At 42.0% G+C, this 18,977-nt stretch overlaps 1 protein-coding gene across 1 annotated transcript in view; it reads right to left on the bottom strand.

Moving 5' to 3' along the window:
- SV2B (synaptic vesicle glycoprotein 2B) overlaps window positions 1–1,981 on the bottom strand; it is a 242,727-nt gene extending 240,746 nt beyond the window's left edge. Inside the window, exon 1 of the mRNA XM_086364760.1 lies at window positions 1,501–1,981. The gene's annotated coding sequence lies outside the window, so the exon portion shown is untranslated. The remainder of the gene's footprint in view (window positions 1–1,500) is intronic.
- Window positions 1,982–18,977: the final 16,996 nt, after the last annotated feature.

Below are 18,977 nucleotides of genomic sequence, written 5' to 3'. Positions count from 1 at the left end.
CTTGTGTCTGTGTCTACTAGTATCTGGTCACATACTGCAAACGCCAACCCTGCTGTAACTTACAGAGCTCTGCACGTATAGTAACCTTGATGCTGATGATGGGGAGACTGATGGGGGTTACTCACAGACCAAAGGACCAAGAGAGGGACCCCGTTTCTACTGAAATTCATGTAACATCTCACCTAGGAGAGCTTCGTTTAAAAAAAAAAAATCACTGCCACATTAATTCCTCTCTTCCTGCTCCCACCACTCTTTCCACATCTACATTGCTGAACTTATCATACCTCATTATTACAGGTGTTTCTTCTCCACCAGATGTGAGCTTCTGGGGAAATAGACTTTGTTTTCATCCTCTCTGCACCCCTCAGGGTTAATCCAGCCTCTGACACATAACTAGGTGCTCGACCAGTATTTGCTGACTCAAGAAAGATGCAGAGCGAGCCTGTGCTGTGCTTGCTGCACCCACTGGAGCAAGCAGGGTAAGTGACCTCTTCTGGAAAGGGCAAGAAGCAGAAACAGAAGAGACCAGGGTAGACCAGAAGGATCACTGAGCTGGCTAGGAAGTCTAATTCTCCCCTATAGGTATCTATTTCCCATCCTTCACCTGCCACTCCCTGAACCTCAAAACCACCCACATTTGCTTCTGAACAAGCTTTTTAAAAAATGAGCACGCACCCCACCCCACCCTACCGTTCTGCTCTTACCAGAGCCCCAGACACCGAGGTTAAGTTACCTTTAAAAGGAGCTAGTCTGCATCTGTGATTTCTGGTTTAAGGATCGTGTTTCAGCAGCCGGGCTGAAACCTGGACAGCAGATATATCTAACACCCGTCTGCGGAGGAAACGGCAGTGCCTCGCTCCTCCCTGGCTAAACGCACCCGCTCACCCATCCCTGCAGAACAAATCATGTTCTTTTCCTTGCGCTAAAATCCATCTATAAACAAATCCTCTCCGCGTCCCTAAGAAACGGCTCCCACGCGCGCGGAGGGCGCCCTCCACACACACAAATACACACTCACAAACCCCAACCCAGAGGTACCAGGTGAAAGCCTGGTTTCGATCTGTCCTTTAAGAACAAACCAACAACAACATCATTCACCACACACACACACACACACACACACATCCATCTAATTGCAAAGAACCGAAACTAAAAGGGGTGACTAGGAAGCTTATGGAAAGGGAGTTATCAACGTCAATAGCCTAAGTTGCAAAACTATGTATGGCGCTAACAGTTCAAACAGGATTTAAAAACAGCCCTTGGGGGATGCCCGCTTCAAAGAGGCGCGCAACCCCGCGCAGCAGGCAAGTGCTTGCTTTTCTGCGCCAGCTTTCCAAGACTCTCCCCTGTCTTTTGTGCCATTTACTATAAACAACATTCAGAGGTACCAGCGTGTACGTTTCAGCCCAAGCAGGCGAGCCTGGGAGCCCCCAGGGTCGCGCCGGCTCCGCGCCCCCGGCCGGGTCTGCACGCACCGGAGCGAGCAATGCCGTCCCCTACCTGGGTGGGAAATCCGCACGAGGCCGCCCCCGGGTGCGGGCGGAGCGGGGTCAGTCCGGGTGGCCCGGCCGGCTGCTCGGGAGAACGCGGCACTGGGGCGATCCCGGCGGAGGCAGGAGTCCGCGGGTGTCACACCTGCATCACGGCGCCCGCGCCGCCGCAGCGCGCAGCGCGCCCCCGCCACACCGAGCACCCAAGGCGGGAGGCTCCTGGGTCCTCTACTCAGCGGGATCAGATCCTAACCCGCTTTCTTCCCGGCCTGGGCATTAAAGGTATTGGCGGCGGCCACCTCTTCTCGCTTCTAAATCCCCTTCTGATTCAAGAAGGAGTGTTTGGGATAGCTTGATGGGCAGGGGACCCAGCTGGGGACCCAGGCTCTCTGGATTTGCAGACCAATACACGCTAAACTTCTTATTCCTCGAGTTTCGAGTTTCATCCCCTACTGATGACTGGCATCTCTTTCGCGCTCTCCACCGCGCCCGGCACCAGGGGGCGCTATGCACTCCACACTCCCTTTCACCAGCCCCAAACTAAGACACTTCGGAGGGCACGACTTGAATTCCTGGGAAGGTGAATCCTCGGATAGTGCATGCCTCCTCGGTCGTGTGGACTCTTTGCGACCCCATGGGTACAGCTCGCCGGGTTTCGCTGTGCATGGAATTTTTCAGGCAAGAATACTGGAATGAGTTGCCATTTCCTATTCCAGGGGATCTTCCCGACCAGGGATCAAACCTGTGTCTCCTGCATTGGCAGGCGGATTCTTTACCATGGGACCACCATGGAAGTCCGTCAATGCTTATGTCTGGTACCTAAACTTCTTCTTGCCTGACGACTCTGGTTAAGACCTCTCAGACAACATTGCATTAAAGTGGTACTGAGGCTGCTATATTTACAATGGATAATCAACAAGGGCCTACTGTGTAGCACAGGGAACTCTGCTCAATGCTATGTGGCAGCCTCCATAGGAGGGGGGCTTGGAGGAGAATGGATCCATGCTTATGTATGGCTGAGTCCCTTTGCTGTCCACCTGAAACTATCACAAAATTGTTAACTGGCTATCAGTTCAGTTCAGTTCAGTAGCTCAGTCGTGTCCAACTCTTTGCAACCCCATGAATCGCAGCACACCAGGCCTCCCTGTCCATCACCAACTCCCGGAGTTCACTCAGACTCATGTCCATCGAGTCAGTGATGCTATCCAGCCATCTCATCCTCTGGTCCCCTTCTCCTCCTGCCCCCAATCCCTCCCAGCATCAAAGTCTTTTCCAATGAGTCAACTCTTCGCATGAGGTGGCCAAAGTACTGGAGTTTCAGCTTTAGCATCATTCGTTCCAAAGAAATCCCAGGGCTGATCTCCTTTAGAATGGATTGGTTGGATCTCTATGCTGCTGCTAAGTCGCTTCAGTCGTGTCCGACTCTGTGTGACCCCATAGACGGAAGCCCACCAGGCTCCCCTGTCCCAGGGATTCTCCAGGCAAGAACACTGGAGTGGGTTGCCATTTCCTTCTCCAATGCATGAAAGTGAAAAGTGAAAGGGAAGTCGCTCAGTCGTGTCCGACTCTTAGCGACCCCATGGACTACAGCCTACCAGGCTCCTCCATCCATGGGATTTTCCAAGCAAGAGTACTGGAGTGGGGTGCCATTGCCTTCTCCGTGGATCTCTATACTCCAATATAAAATTAAAGGTTTTTAAAAAATAAAGTGGTGGTACTGGATATCTTTTTCAGGGGAAAAGTCTTCATACTATTACATATTTTAATTATAAAAGTGATAATGAAGAGCCTTATCTTATTCTTAATTTCTTAAAAAAGCATATTTTACCCTTAAGTATGATGTTAGCCATTGTTAAAAACTCTATCAGATGAAAGAAATTTTCATAATAAATATGTAGAATTTTGTCAAAAGTTTTTTGCTTCCATTGAGATATCCATAGTTTTACTCTTTCATTCAACTCATATGGGTAATTCCATTCAATGACTTTTGAATGTTAAACCACCTTTATATTCCTCAAATAAATTCCATGATATCATATTTTATATATAAATGGATTTGATTTGATATTTTAATATTTTTATATAAAAACATTCTATGTTCATGAGGGATATTAACTTAGAATTCTGCTTTTATAATGTCCCTGTCAAAGCTTTTATAGTAAGGTTGTGCTGGCCTCATAAACAAGCTGAAAAGTTTTTCTCATTCCTTTTATCTGGAACAGTTTGTGTAGATTGTGTATTCTTTCTTAAACGTTGGGGGAAAGTCATCAGTGAAACTATTAGAGCCTAAAGTTTTTATTGTGAGAAGGTTTTTTATTACAAGTTCAATTATTTTATTAGCCATTTGACTACTCAGATTTTCTATTTCTTCTTCTTTCAGCTTTGTTAAACTATTACTTTTCAAGAACTTTATCCATTTCATTTAAGTTTTTAAAATTATTAACTGCAGTGATGTCTCATTTTTCATTCCTGATTTTGGTGAGTTGATGGTTTTCCTTTCTTTTGTGCTACTCCTTGCCCTATAAACTTCCCTCTAAACACTGATTTGGTTACATTTAACCAATTTTAATATGTTCCATATACATTTTTGTTCAGTTTAAACTATTATCTAATGTAGACTGTGATTTCCTTGATCCATAGGATTATTTGAAGTATAATTTTCAAACTTTTACGAATTTGTTTTCTGTCCCATTTTTCATTGTTTATCATCTTCCTACTTTCTTCTTCTTCATTAATCAATGTCTTTAGCTAAATTATTATATATACTCTATTCACTTTAGTTTTCCCTTTTAGTATTTTTATCTTAGTTAGATGCTGTATTTCTATAGTGCAACTCTAATTGCAGTCACCTCATCACTTCCCTGGTGACTCAGACGGTAAAGAATCTGCCAGCAATGCGGGAGGCCTAGGTTCAATCCCTAGGTTGGGAAGATCCCCTGGAGGAGGGCATGGCAACCTATTCCAGTATTCTTGCCTGGAGAATTCCCATGGACAGAGGAGCCTGGTGGGCTAGAGTCCATGGGGTCGCAAAGAGTCAGACACAACTGAGCAACTAAGCACAACAAAGCACATCACTTATCACTCCCCAAAAAATGCAAAACGCCAAGCTCAACTCCATTTATTTTTTTTTAACTTTGTGCTAAAATATATATTTTAATTTAAAATTTTTAAAATATTTTTAAATTTACAATGACATAACTTCAAGTGTAAAGATTAGTAAACAAACTTAAATTTTTTTTGCTTTTCAGTTAGGCCAGCTGCTTTGTCCAAGAAATTTTTCTGAGCTATTCATTTCCCAGGCAGAAACAGAAACAGATCCAATGGTCTCTCTCTCTCTCTTCATATATATTTCAAATAACCCCTCTCAGATTACATGAGTGAATTTCATTACATCACCTGACCCTTAGATGTCAGTCTGATGCATTGTAATACCTGCTGTAGAGAATTCCCCAACGGTCCAGTGGTTAGCACTGCATGCTTTCTTTGCCAAATGGGCAGGTTCACTGCCAAGGGTGCAGACTGGGGAACTAAGATCCCACAAGCTGTGGCATGGCAAAAAAAAAAAAAAAAACAACCTTGCTATAAAATGGGGTTGACAGGTCTTAGCATACACCATCCCCATCATGGGGAGACAGATGACAGATGTGACTGAAGAAATTTCATATATAGATATGTATATGTTTCCCTGATGGCTCAGTGGGTAAAGAATTCACCTGCTGCCTACAGTGCAGGAGACGCAGATTCAGGCTCTGGGTTAGGAAGAGCCCCTGGGGAGGGCATGGCAGCCCACTCTAGTATTCTTGCCTGGAGAATCCCATGGACTGAGCAACTGGTGGGCTCCAGTCAACGGGGTCACACAGTCAGACACAACTGAAGCAACTTAGCATGCAAATATATATATATATATACATATACAGCAAACCCCACAACCCACAAGACATTGTTATTACTGTTCTTTTACAGCCAATGTTTTTCTATATATTATCATATATTTACCCAGTTCTTCATTCCTTCCCGCGTATTTATTGGAAGTTCCTTTACTTCAGTCTGAATAGGTCTTTTTAGTATTTTTTGTAGGGAAGAGACTAATTTTCTAGACTGCTAGAGACTAATTATTTCAGATTTTTTTCAATTAAAAGTGTCTTTATTTGACCTTTATTTTTGAAGGTCCCTTTTCACTATATATAGCATTTGTAGATGGAAGTTTTTTTTCTTTCATCCTTTTTAAGATGTCATTCTATTGTCTTCTTGATGTGTGCTGTATGTTCAGTCTAAAACTCTATTAGTCTAATTTTCACTTCTCTGAAAGTAATCTTTTAAAATTTTGCTTCTTCTAATATTTTCTTTCATAAGTTTATTCTGTTCCTACGTATGATTTTCTTGGGCCAATACTTTGGTCACCTGATGCAAAGAACCGACTCATTGGAAAAGACCCTGATGCTGGGAAAGATTGAAGGCAGGAGGAGAAGGGGACAACAGAGGAAAAGATGGTTGGATGGCATCACCGACTGGATGGACATGAGTTTGAGCAAGCTCTGGGAGTTGGTGAAGACAGGGAAACCTGGCAAGCTGCAGTCCATGGCTCGCAGAGTCAGACACAACTGAGTGACTGAACAACAACATGATTTTCTTTATTTTTTTCTGATACTGAGCATCTTGAATTTGTGGGTTAATGTTGTTTACTAGTTTTAGAAAATTCTCAGACTATCTTTTCAAATGTTGTTTCTGCCCTGTTTTCTCTCTCCTATACTCTTAGATTGAGAGAGCACATACATTACACATAATTAAATGGTTTTGCTATTATCCCTCATGTCTTATGCTCCATTCTTTCTATTCCCTTTTCACCTTCTTTGTACTTTAGCTTGAGAGTTTTCTACTGACCTGTCTTTAGGTTAACTAAATTTGCTTTCTGCTGTGCAGAAAGCTGAGCACTGAAGAATTGATGCTTTTGAACTGTGGTGTTGGAGAAGACTATTGAGAGTCCCTTGGACTGCAAGGAGCTCCAACCAGTCCATCCTAAAGGAGATCAGCCCTGGGTGTTCTTTGGAGGGAATGATGCTAAAGCTGAAACTCCAGTACTTTGGCCACCTCATGCGAAGAGTTGACTCATTGGAAAAAATCCTGATGCTGGGAGGGATTGGGGGCAGGAGGAGAAGGGGACAACAGAGGATGAGATGGCTGGATGGCATCACCAACTCGATGGACGTGAGTCTGGGTGAACTCCGGGAGTTGGTGATGGACAGGGAGGCCTGGCGTGCTGTGATTCATGGGGTCGCAAAGAGTCGGACACGACTGAGCGACTGAACTGAACTGATGACCAATTTGCTATTAAACCCATCCAGTGAGTTTTTAAGCCTAGATATTACATTTTTTCCAATGGCTACTTGATTAATTGACATAGACTTTGCTCCATCTTTCTATGTTCTAACATTTATAATAAAATCTACTAACTTCAATATAGGAATAATTTAGTCTAGTTTATTATCTTTTCTGTTGACTATTAGTACAATTTTTCTTGTCTCTTTGCATGTATCCCTTTTTTTAAATTTGTATGTCAGATATTGTGTGTAAAGGAAGTATTGAAAACTGAAATTATTGTTGCTTCTTAGAGATCATTTACCTTGCCCTCTGTTATACAGATAAGATGAGGGGTTACTCACCTCAATCCATTCAAAAATAAGCTTCCAAGGAACTGGATATTAGCTCTACTTAGACTAATTTCACCTATGTTTTCATATGTTTTAAAGATGACAGCGGTCATGTGTTTATTGCAGGACATTGCCTCAGGAAGGATTTTACTCATCAGCACTATGTGACTGCAAAATATCTCACTCTGCCTTTCCAATTCAACACCGAGCTTCTTATACCACTCCCCCACTCAGCATTCAGCAAAGATTCCGCCAGGCAAACTGTACATTTGGGGTTTCTGTACATTTTAAACAGGCATAAAGCCATATGGTGTTCTAAAGCTCTGCTGGTTTGTCTTCCCCTAGTAGAGCTCCTTCACCTGATCCTCAGCTCATGCTTGGACTCAGCAAATCTCCAGAAGGAAGAAAAGAGTAAAATCAGCTCACCTAGCAAGAGATCATTGGAAGGACTGAAGCTGAAGCTGAAGCTCCAAAACTTTGGCCACCTGATGCAAAGAGCTGATTCACTGGAAAAGACCCTGATGCTAGGAAAGATTGAGGGCAGCCAGGTGACAGAGGATGAGATAGTTGGATGGCATCAACTCAGTGATATGAGTCTGAGCAAACTCCAGGAGACAGTGAAGGTCAGGGAAGCCTGGCATGCTACAGTCCATGGAGCCACAAATATTCAGATAAGACTTAGCAACTGAACACCAACAGAAAGAGCTCTTTCTTATTTGGAATGTTAGTTCATTTAGTCCTTTTTGTTTCCACTATTCTCAGATATCTTTTAAAATATGATTTCTGGGACTTCCTTGGTGGTCCAGTGGTTAAAAATTCATCTTCCAGTGCAGGGGATTGGGAACTAAGATCCCACATTCCATGGGACAACTAAGCCCAAAAGCTGCGACTACTGACCCCACACATTCTGGAGCCGGTGCATCACAAATAGAGGAAGCCTGCATGCCTCAGTGAAAGATGCTACGTGCCTCAATGAAACCAAATAAATTAATAAATGTTTTTAAATAATAATAAAAAATAAAATATGATTCCTATAATTAATTCTTTTTTTCTAGTTGATGCAGAAGATTAATGACATGCCACCTATTAAATATTACTGGAAAGCAGAAATTGATTTGCTAACTGTTTAACTCTCACAACTGTTTTATGAGGTAAGTACATTTTTCAGACAAGTTGTGTAACTTGCCAAAGATCACTTAATAGTAAGTAACGACGCCAGGAGATGAACCTATGCTATCTCATCCTAAAACCAGGAGTGACAATGACCACGATGATATACTGCTTCTAATAAATGGAAATCTCCTTTTTCAATAGGTAAAGAAATGCTAATTCTGACTTCTAACTGAAAATCTGAAGGGAAGATCATTTTTAAAATTTTCTTTTGAGATTCGTTTTGAGTCAGATATGTAACTTACTTTAAATTCAAGGCACATCTCTCACCAAAATGTTTCTGTAGAAACTAAATTACCTTTTCTTATCCCTCAAGCCTCAAGAGATAAACCTCACTTAATCAAAAGCATTTTGGGTCCTATTTTCTTCAGGAAACAGGGGGACAACTGTCAGATTTCTGTGTCCTCCTCCCACAGAATTCTATTGTTAATTACAACAGTTCACTTTAGGAATACAAATGCATCTAAGGGAACACTTCATTTTATGTTTTCGCTTTGGGAAAGTAAGTACAGTGGACTCCTAAACTGCTTGCTTAGAACAGCAAAGGTTAAGGTAATTAGAGTAGAAATGGGGCACAGTCGATTTGTGTTTGGGAAGGGCCAATGCATACCAAATGAGAGCTGCCAGTGGTTTGTGACTGCAAGGGGTGAGCCACAACTGAAGCTACAATATGGAAACCAGCACATTCTGAAAAGCGCTTGTAGTCACTCTTTTTTTTCACTTAATTTTTTAAATTTCTATTTTATGTTGGAGTATAGAGAGTCCCTTGGACTGCAAGGAGATCCAACCAGTCCATCCTAAAGGAGATCAGTCCTGAGTGTTCATTGGAAGGACTGATGCTGAAGCTGAAGCTCCAATACTTTGGCCACTTGATGAACCGACTCATTTGAAAAGACCTGATACTGGGAAAGATTGAAGGCGGGAGGAGAAAGGGACAACAGAGGAGGAGATGGTTGGATGGCATCACTGACTCAATGGACATGAGTTTGAGCAGCTCCAGGAGCTGGTGATGGACAGGGAGGCCTGGAGTGCTGCAGTCCATGGGGTCCCAAAGAGTCGGACACAACTGAGCGACTGAACTAAACTGAAAAGACAGTTGATTAATAATGTTTTGTTAATTTCAGGTATGCAGCAAAGTGATCCAGTTATACACACATCCAGTCGCTCAGTCGTGTCCGACTTTTTGTGACCCCAAGGACTGTAGCCTGCCAGTGTCCTCTGTCCCTGGGATTCTCCAGGCAAAATACCGGAGTGCGTTGCCGTACACACACACATGTACCTTTTCTTTTTCAAGTCTTTTTTACCATTTAGGTTATTACAGGATATTGAGCAGAGTTCCCTGTGCTATGCAGTAGGTCTTGTTGGTTATTTACTTTAAATATAGTAATGTGTACATGTCAATCGCAACCTCCCAATCTATGTCCTTCCTCCCCAACCCTTTCCCCTGCTAAACATACATTCTTTCTATAAATCTGTTTCTGGTAGGTGTATACAATGGAATGGAATATTAACCAGCCATTAGAAAGAATGAAATAATGCCATTTGCAGCAACATGGACGGACCTGGAGACGACCATACTAAGTGAAGTAAACTTACAAATGAATATCATATGATATCATTTATATGCAGAATCTTTCAAAAGTGATATGAATTAACTTATTTGCAAAACCAATGTTTACTCTTTCTGGGCCTTTACCTAAGAGTAATGTGATAATGATAAAGTCTCTTCTGGCTGTAGCTTTATCAGTAGAATAACTTAAGATGCAAAGAATCAGAATCTCTTCCATTTGCTCTATAGGCAGGGAGGAATTCCAAACTTGACCATGGCAAAATTCAGTATGTGAACTACTGAGAAAGATTTAATTGTTGGCTCTTAGGAAGGAAAGTATCACCTGATACTGCAGAAAAACCAAACAATTCCATTTTAAAGAAAGCAATTGTCTGCTTGAAAGCAGAATTTTAAAACTAAATCTAAAAGAGGAAAAAAGGAACCCACAAAATCCCATCACAAGATTTTAAATATTTCCATTACCTTCTGCTGCTTCCCAGTCAACCAGAGAAGACAGTGATTTCCATGCACTGGATGCGTCTGGCAGACTTGCTGGTTCATTTCCTGGGTTTTATCACTCTGTGAATTTTGATGGTTCAATTATATTACCATCAAATGATGTTAAGATGCCAATCTTCCTGTATTTAAAAAAAAAAAGCCTTTAACATTACCTGCCAGAATAACAATCAACTTAACAGCTGCTTTTATCACATACTTACAATTTGAAAGCCATTCTATATATATTTTTGCTAATTTTTCCCAAACACTGCAAGTTATGCACTTTATTTTCATGTGCTAAATTTTTAAAAACTTAGAGTGGTCAGGTAATACCTTGAAGGCCACACAACTAATAAGCAAAAGGGTTAAGAGTCAAATTACAGTAAAATTCCAAAGCCTGGATTCTTCCATAAAATCACTCCCCTATAGGAATAATTTTAGTTTCAATCTAGCTGTCCTGTCTTATTCCTCCTCATGCCTGTCCCCACACCTCCCGTTCTACCCAAATTGGTCTGTTCCCTTGAATATTTTGTATTTGTTTTCTCTTCTGTATCATTACACACACAGCTCCTCATACTAATATTGTTTCTAATCCTCAACCCTATGAAAACCTAATTTATCTTTCAAGTACCTGCTGAGATTCCACTTCTTTCAATGAACCTGCCCAGACAACCTTACTTCCTCCCCTAGCTTCACATAGTAATCTCTCCCTTCCAGATATTTATATAGCATATATTCTCTGTACTATTTGTTCATTCATTCATTCAACAGATCTTTATTCACTTCAAGCTCTAGAAACACAGAGATGACTACAAGTGAAACCCAGTAACAGATGTATAAAGATAACATGTGTTGTTAAATATATTAATATATGTGTATGCATATATATACTATATTCAACCATATTAATAATAGGCAAATATTATTGAGTACCTACTATGTGCCAAGCACTATTCCAGGCCACTTAGATGTTCTAAGGTGTTTATCTGGCACATTCATCTCTCATTGATCAAAGGTTGGAGCGCTGAATGTAAATTTCATATTTGCACATTTGTTTATGTGGAAGCATCAGCTGGTGCTCCAGTTGGTTTAGCTGCCTCACAGAGGCTTCACAAAAGAACTGATGATTCTGCAACTGAATCATTCATTGGTCCTCAAGTTGGACGAGCAGGTTCCCAGAAGAATCCCATATCTAGTATCAGAAAAGCCCTGGGGCAGAAAGTAAAAAATACACTGTGTAGCTGAGGCAAGGTGCCAAGCACTTGAGTAGAGCTGACTCTTGCATCCAAGGCTGGATGGAAGGTAGACTGAGAGGATATGAGACGGGGCACAGGAGGTGTGCACACACAGCTCCAGATGTCAGACAGAGACATAAAAAGCACCTTCAAACTCAACATCATCGTCCTGTTGCTAGAATCTGGCTACCTCTGTATTTCCAATAATGGAAACACATTAACTTCCTTATTATTTAAGTCACTTCTTTCTTCTTAATCTCCCCTTTATTAAGAGGAAACCACTAAGAAAAAAAATTGCATATTTATAGTCTTTCCTGATAGCTCAGTTGGTAAAGAATCTGCCTGCAATGCAGGACACCCCAGTTCGATTCTTGGGTCAGGAAGATACACTGGAGAAGGGACAGGCTACCCATTCGAGTATTCTTGGGCTTCCCTTGTGGTTCAGCTGGTAAACAACCCACCTGCAATGCTGGAGACCTGGGTTGGGAAGATCCCCTGGAGAAGGGAAAGGCTACCCATTCCAGTATTCTGGCCTAGAGAATTCCATGGACTGTATAGTCCATGGGGTTGCAAAAAGTCAGACAGGACTGAGCAACTTTCACTTTCATATGAATTGTGGCATTGCAGGTAGCAGTAGGAAGGTAGCAGAGACACAGCATTTGTTTTCCTTGAATATAGGATTTGTTCACCTCACTATTTGTGAAGCCTTATTGGTATTGCCTTGGCCATGCTCAAAATGTGCATAAGCTACTTGTTTATGTGAAATAAAGCATGCTATCTTTTCTGTAACCTGAAGCTGAAATTTTGCCAGTTCTTACAGAGGGCATCCTCTACAGGAGAAACAGTATTTACAAAAGAAGGATGGGGGCTTTCCTGGTGGCTCAAGGGTAAAGAATCTTCCTGCCAATGCAGGAGACCCAGGTTCGATCTCTGATCTGGGATGATCCCACATGCTGCGGAGCAACTAAGCCCCGAGCCACAACTGCTGAGCCTGTGCTCTGGAGCCCGGGAGCCACAACTACCGAGCCTACACAACTACTGAAGCCCGTGCACCCTGGAGCCTGCACTCCACAACAAGAGAAGCCACCACAATGAGAAGCCCCCATCCACACCTAGAGGGAAGCTGAAACTAGAGAAAAGCCCACGCAGCAATGAAGATCCAGCACCGCCAAAAATAAATAAATAAACGCATAGACGCAAGCAAGAAGGTTGTTCAACAGCTCAGTTTTTCGTTCAAAAACTGGGGGTGACTTTCATGTACCAATCATCATTGCTCTCCTCCCTGGGGATACAACCCAGAAACAGACAAGATTCCCCATCGTTAAAGAGCATCATCTACTAAGAGAAACAGATAGTAAACAAGTGAGTACTCAAACGAGGGGACAGGTGAGACTGGAGTATATTTTTAAAGGATCATCTGGGACTGGGGTGGAAGCAAGGAGACTATTTAGATGTTGATGTAGCAATTTGGGTTAGAAGTGATGGTGGCCTGGACAACAATGGTGGGGATGAAGATGATAAGGCTATTCCCTTTACTGTGCATTGCAGTAAAATCTTTGAAGAAGGAAATATCTGAGGAAGAAAATGGATTCTAGAAGGAAGGAGAGAAGGGATTAAAATAAAACAGGCTAATGGATACGTGTCGGGGAGGACATCTGATTCAGCTGGAAGGATGGTTGCAGAGTGTGAAAGACTCACAGACTGAAATAAACATGGGTGATGAATTGAATCTACTCTGCTGTTGATCAAGAGGCATATGATTGCTAACACTGGAATATTCTAATTACTTTTAATTGTTGAGTTGTGTTTCTTTAAATACAACACCAGGCAAAGACTGGACTCTGTGGGACTCAATATACATAGAGTTACACAGGCTTACACAGAATGAAATTTGTCCTGTTTAACACATTTTGAAAGTGATTTTTAAATATTTTTACTCTTAGGATTTTTACTCATAAATCTTTCCCTCTGAGATATATTAAGTACCAGTTCCTGCAAAGAAAATTAGACACAAGGCAGTTTAGTGATGAATCAAACTAGCATTATGATCAAAGAGAGTCTCAGTAGATAGAATGTAGTTTAGAAATTTAGTTAGCGAAGTTTGGACCTCTCACATTAATCATTTCATAATTCATATTTTAATATTTTTACAGCTCATTGAGCAAGCCTATTTGCTTTCCCTGTGGAAAGATGCTTGGTACTTAAGGGGCCCTGGGATTTAGTAAGGGTAACTATATGAAATAAAGTACAAATGACAAGTGACTATTTTTGTGATTTGCTTTGCCTTTGTTCCAAACTCAGAAGAATGGTGAGTAGAGGGGGACACTGGATGACCATTTGAGCAGGCGGTGATTTCTTTACTTATTCAAAAATATTAGGAGCAACAAATTCTTCCTTAAAAATGCAAGTGTACTCAAGAGTGTAAGCTCCATCACACCTGTGTGTGATGACAGTAATGCCTCAGTTACCTAAAAGAGTGGGCCAGGGGGCACTAACAAAGAATAGAGGGGAAGACTTCCTGCTGCTGCTGCTAAGTCACTTCAGTCGTGACCGACTCTGTGTGACCCCATAGACGGCAGCCCGCCAGGCTCCACCATCCCTGGGATTCTCCAGGCAAGAACACTGGAGTGGGTTGCCATTTCCTTCTCCAATGCATGAAAGTGAAAGGTGAAAGTGAAGTCGCTCAGTCGTGTCCGACTCTTAGCGACCCCATGGACTGCAGCCTACCAGGCTCCTCTGTCCATGGGATTTTCCAGGCAAGAGTACTGGAGTGGTGTGCCATTGCCTTCTCCAGAGGGGAAGACTTAAAAACTTAAGAACAGAAAACTAAGGTTTTTTCCCATCTGTGCTACCATTTAGCTGGGTGGCTTTAAGAAAATCATGTGGCTTCAACAAATGATGTTGGGAAAACCAGATATCCACATGTAAAAGAATGAAATGCAATCCTTGCTTTACAACCTATACAAAAATCAACTCAAAATGGAGGAAAGACCTAAATATAAGCGTGAACCCTACAGAACTCTTATGATATTAGATTTGGCATTGATTTCTTGGGTATGTCACCAAAAGAACAGGCAACAAAAGCAAAAAAAAGAAAAAGATAAATTGATCTATATATGAAATTAAAAGCTTCTGTGCATCAAAGGATACTATCAACAGAGTGAAAAGGCAACTCACAGGATGGGAGAAAATATTTGCAAGTGATCTATTTCATCAAGGGTTAATAGCAAGCAGACATAAAGAACCCTTACAACTCAACAAAACAAAAACCAAGCCCAATTAAAAAATGGACAAAGGATTTGAACTGGTGTATCTCCAAAGAAAATATACAAATGTCAGTAAACACATAAAAAGATGCTCAACATCACTAATCATTAGAGAAATGCAAATCAAAACCACACTGAATTACCACCTCACACCCATTAGGATGGCTATCAGCATTTAAAGAAAACAAAATAGCAAGGGTTGGCAATGATATAGAGAAGTTGGAACTGTTGTGCACTGTTAGTAAAAATGTAAAATGGTGCTGTTGTCATGAAAAACAGTAAGGTTCTTCTTTAAAAAATTAAAAATAGAATTACCATTTGACCCAGAATCCATGTATGAGGATGCCTAAAAAATTGGAAGCAAGGATTTAAAGAGATATTTTAAAACACATTTATAGTAATATTATTGACAATAGCCAAGAGAAGGAAGCAACCATTTGGATAAGCAAATGGTGGTATATAGATATAATGGAATTCAGTCCTAAAAGAGGGAAATTTTGATACATGTTGCAACATGGGCGAACATGGAGGACTATGTTAAGTGAAATAAGCCAGTCACTAAAGGACAAATACTGTATAATTCCAGTTATATAAAGTACCAGAGTAGTCAAGTTCAAAGAGACAAAGTGGAATGGTAGTTGCCAGGAGGGTAGTAGAAATTGTTCCATAATTGGTATCAAGTTTCAGTTTTGCACGATAAAAAGAGTTCTGGGGATGGATGGTGGTGATGGTTGCATAAAAATGTGAATTACCTAATACTGCTTAACTGTATCGGAGAAGGCAATGGCACCCCACTCCAGTACTCTTGCCTGGAAAATCCCATTGATGGAGGAGCCTGGTAGGCTGCAGTCCATGGGGTTGCTAAGAGTCGGACACGACTGAGCGACTTCACTTTCACTTTTCACTTTCACCCATTGGAAAAGGAAATGGCAACCCACTCCAGTGTTCTTGCTTGGAGAATCCCAGGGACGGGGGAGCCTGGTGGGCTGCCGTCTATGGGGTCGCACAGAGTCGGACACGACTGAAGTGACTTAGCAGCTACACTGTACACTTAAAAGTGGCTAAGATGACAAAATTTGTTCTATGTATTTTATTACAATTTTTTTAAAATTTAAGATAACAAATAGAAAATGCTTTCACAGTGTAGGAAATACAGAAAGTGCTCCCAAAATAGCAAAATTTATACTTGTTATTTTTATTAAACTTCCTGAATTGAGGCCCAAGATGGTCCCAGTATGTCAACTGCCTTTCTGGGGAAAAGAAAGCATGTGGAGAAATTAAGTCATCAGAATTTTTAGAGTGCCTGAGACATCATTTGGTCTCATTTCCTGGAAAAAAACAGTTACAATGCCGTGCCAACTCTTAGAATTCCTATTTCTAACATGAAGGGTTTAGAATTCTAACAATTCATTAAATCATCTGTAAGTTCCTTCATCTCTCATATTCTCTAATATTTTGTAAATTGTGTTCTACAGTTCTAGTCTTCCAGGTGAAGGGCACGCTTATATCACTTGAGTCTGGATGCTTTGGTACAGACACACACACACGCACACATACACACACACCCTTGTTTCAAGCTGAAATGCCTGCTTTTTCTATACTTGGAGTTATGTTCAATATTTACTTTTACACATTTTTCTAATTAAAAAGCCTAAAAGCACTGTTTCTAAGGAAGCCAGTTAAGTGAATTTTTTAGATAAGTGAAATTTATCTTAGGTACAAAATTTTCATTTTAAATTCTATGTTTGATGAAAATCCTTTAAAAACTGACCCTTGGGACTTCCTTGGTGGTCCAGTGGTTAAGACTTCACCTTCCAATGCAGGGGGTAAGGGTTCCATCCCTGATGGGGGAGCTAGATTCCCCGTGCCTCAAAGCCAAAAAACCAAAATGTGAAACAGAAGCAATATTGTAACACATTCAATATACTTTTTAAAAAATGGTCCACATTAAAAAAAAAAAAAAAAAAACCTGACTTTTGTCCCACATCTTCTTAAAGAGGATCCTGAGGGGAAAAAATAATAATAATAAAAGAGGATTCCTTAGGGAAAAAGTAATAATAATAAAAGATTTCTGGACCATATTCTGCTTGGTAAAGCTTGGCCTCACTGACATGCAGTGGCTCAGTGGTAAAGAATCCACCTGCCAGTGCAGGAGACATGTGTCGGATCCCTGAGTTGGGAAGATCCCCTGGAGAGGGAAATGCAACCCTCTCCAGTATTCTTGCCTGGAAAATCCCATGGTCAGCGGAGCCTGCACGGCTACAGTCCTTGGAGTCACAAACGGTGGGACACAACTGAGCACAAGCATGTGTTACAGACATGCTTACGCCTGATACGCCACTAGACAACTGTAACTATGAGTTTCTGATCTCTTTCCAGGAAAAACACAGTTCTTGGAGACCAAAATGAAAATAACTCCTGCTAACCCAGTTCTTAATCTTGCCTCTCTTAGTGCCCCATCAGTCTTCACCTTCCACCCAGGACACTGTCCATTTTCCACGCCTCCAGCTTTGCATGAGCTGTTTCCTCTATTTAAGCTCCCTTTGTCAGCTTGGTCTTCATCTGGCTGAATTCTTGTCACCATTAAAAACTCAGCTCATGTATTCCCACTTAAGAAAGCCACCCAAGCTGGGTGAAGTGCTTGTCCTTTCCTCCCCAAATATCTTCTCCATCTAGACACCATGTATACACAAGTCCATGTATACACATGACTCCTCTGGGACCATGGGCTGTAGCCCTCTAGGCTCCCTCTGTCCATGGGCTTCTCCAGGCAAGAACACTGGAGCAGGTTCCCATTTCTTTCTCAGGGGGGTCTACCCTGCCCCAGGGATCAAACCCTCCCTCTTGGGTCTCCTTCTTTGGCAGAGGGATTCTTTACCACTAGCACCCCCTGGGGAGAAGGCAATGGCACCCCACTCCAGTACTCTTGCCTGGAAAATCCCATGGACGGAGGAGTCTGGAAGGCTGTAGTCCATGGGGTTGCTGAGGGTCGGACACGACTGAACGACTTCACTGTCACTTTTCACTTTCATGCACTGGAGAAGAAAATGGCAACCCACTCCAGTATTCTTGCCTGGAGAATCCCAGGGACAGGAGAGCCTGGTGGGCTGCCGTCTCTGGGGTCACACAGAGTCAGACACGACTGAAGTGACTTAGCAGCAGCACCCCCTGGGAAGCCTGATTCGCCACCAGAGACTTCTAAAACTGAGAGGCAACGAGGAAAAAGATTAAAAATGGAATAGAAGAGCCAAGAACTGTAGGACAACTACAGAAGGTACAACATCCAAGTAAAAGGAATACCAAGGGGAAAAGAAGGAACAGAAGAAATATTCAAAGCAATAATTATAATAGTGGCGGCACGGACACCCAGCCGTTAGAGTGGGCCTTCCTGATTGGCTGTTAGCTTCCCATCCCCACCAACGGTCGCCTCGCAGTGTGCCCCTCCCCGCCCCCCCCCCCCCATATAAAGGAGCCCGAATTCTGACTCGGGAAAGATGGTTCTCTGAGACGTTTGTCCGCCGTCTCCTCAGCCTGGTGCCTTTCCAAATATCGTCATTCCTTGCCCTAGGAACGCCTGTCCCTGTATACTGGTCTGTCAAGCAGCGAGCAAAATGAGCTTGGACTCAGTATCATAATGACTAAGAATTTCACCAAATTAACATCAGCCACCAAACCACAGATTCAGGAAGCTCAGAGAACAGATAGGATAATGGGGGAAAATATTAAGTATATAATATTCCAGCTGAGGAAAATCAAAGATAAAAATCTTAAAAAGAGCCAGAGGGAAAACATGCCTTCCCTCTAAAAGGACGAAAGGAAAAATGACATCCACCTAGTCCCTCAGAAACCATGCAAGCAAGAAGAGCGAGGAGTGAAATATTTGAAGTGTTGAGAGGAAAAAAATGAACTCCAACCCAGGATTCTGTATTCTGAGGTCCTCTTCAAAAGCGAACCATAAATACATTCTAAGGCAAACAAAAATTGAGAGAATGTATAGTCTTGCCTTGAAATGTTAAAAGAAGTTTCTTCAGAGAGAAGGTGTTGGTTCAAAACCAACAACCTGGTGGTCCAGTGGCTAAGACTCTATGCTCCCAATGCGGGGGGTACTGGTTTGATCCTAA

The sequence above is a fragment of the Bos grunniens genome, chromosome 21 (assembly GCF_055505025.1).
Source record: "Bos grunniens cultivar Pamir isolate PY7600 chromosome 21, Bosgru_T2T1.0, whole genome shotgun sequence".
In the NCBI taxonomy this organism is placed as follows: Eukaryota; Metazoa; Chordata; class Mammalia; order Artiodactyla; family Bovidae; genus Bos; species Bos grunniens.
Note: the sequence above shows the minus strand (reverse complement) of the source record. Positions and strands in the feature narration are given on the sequence as shown.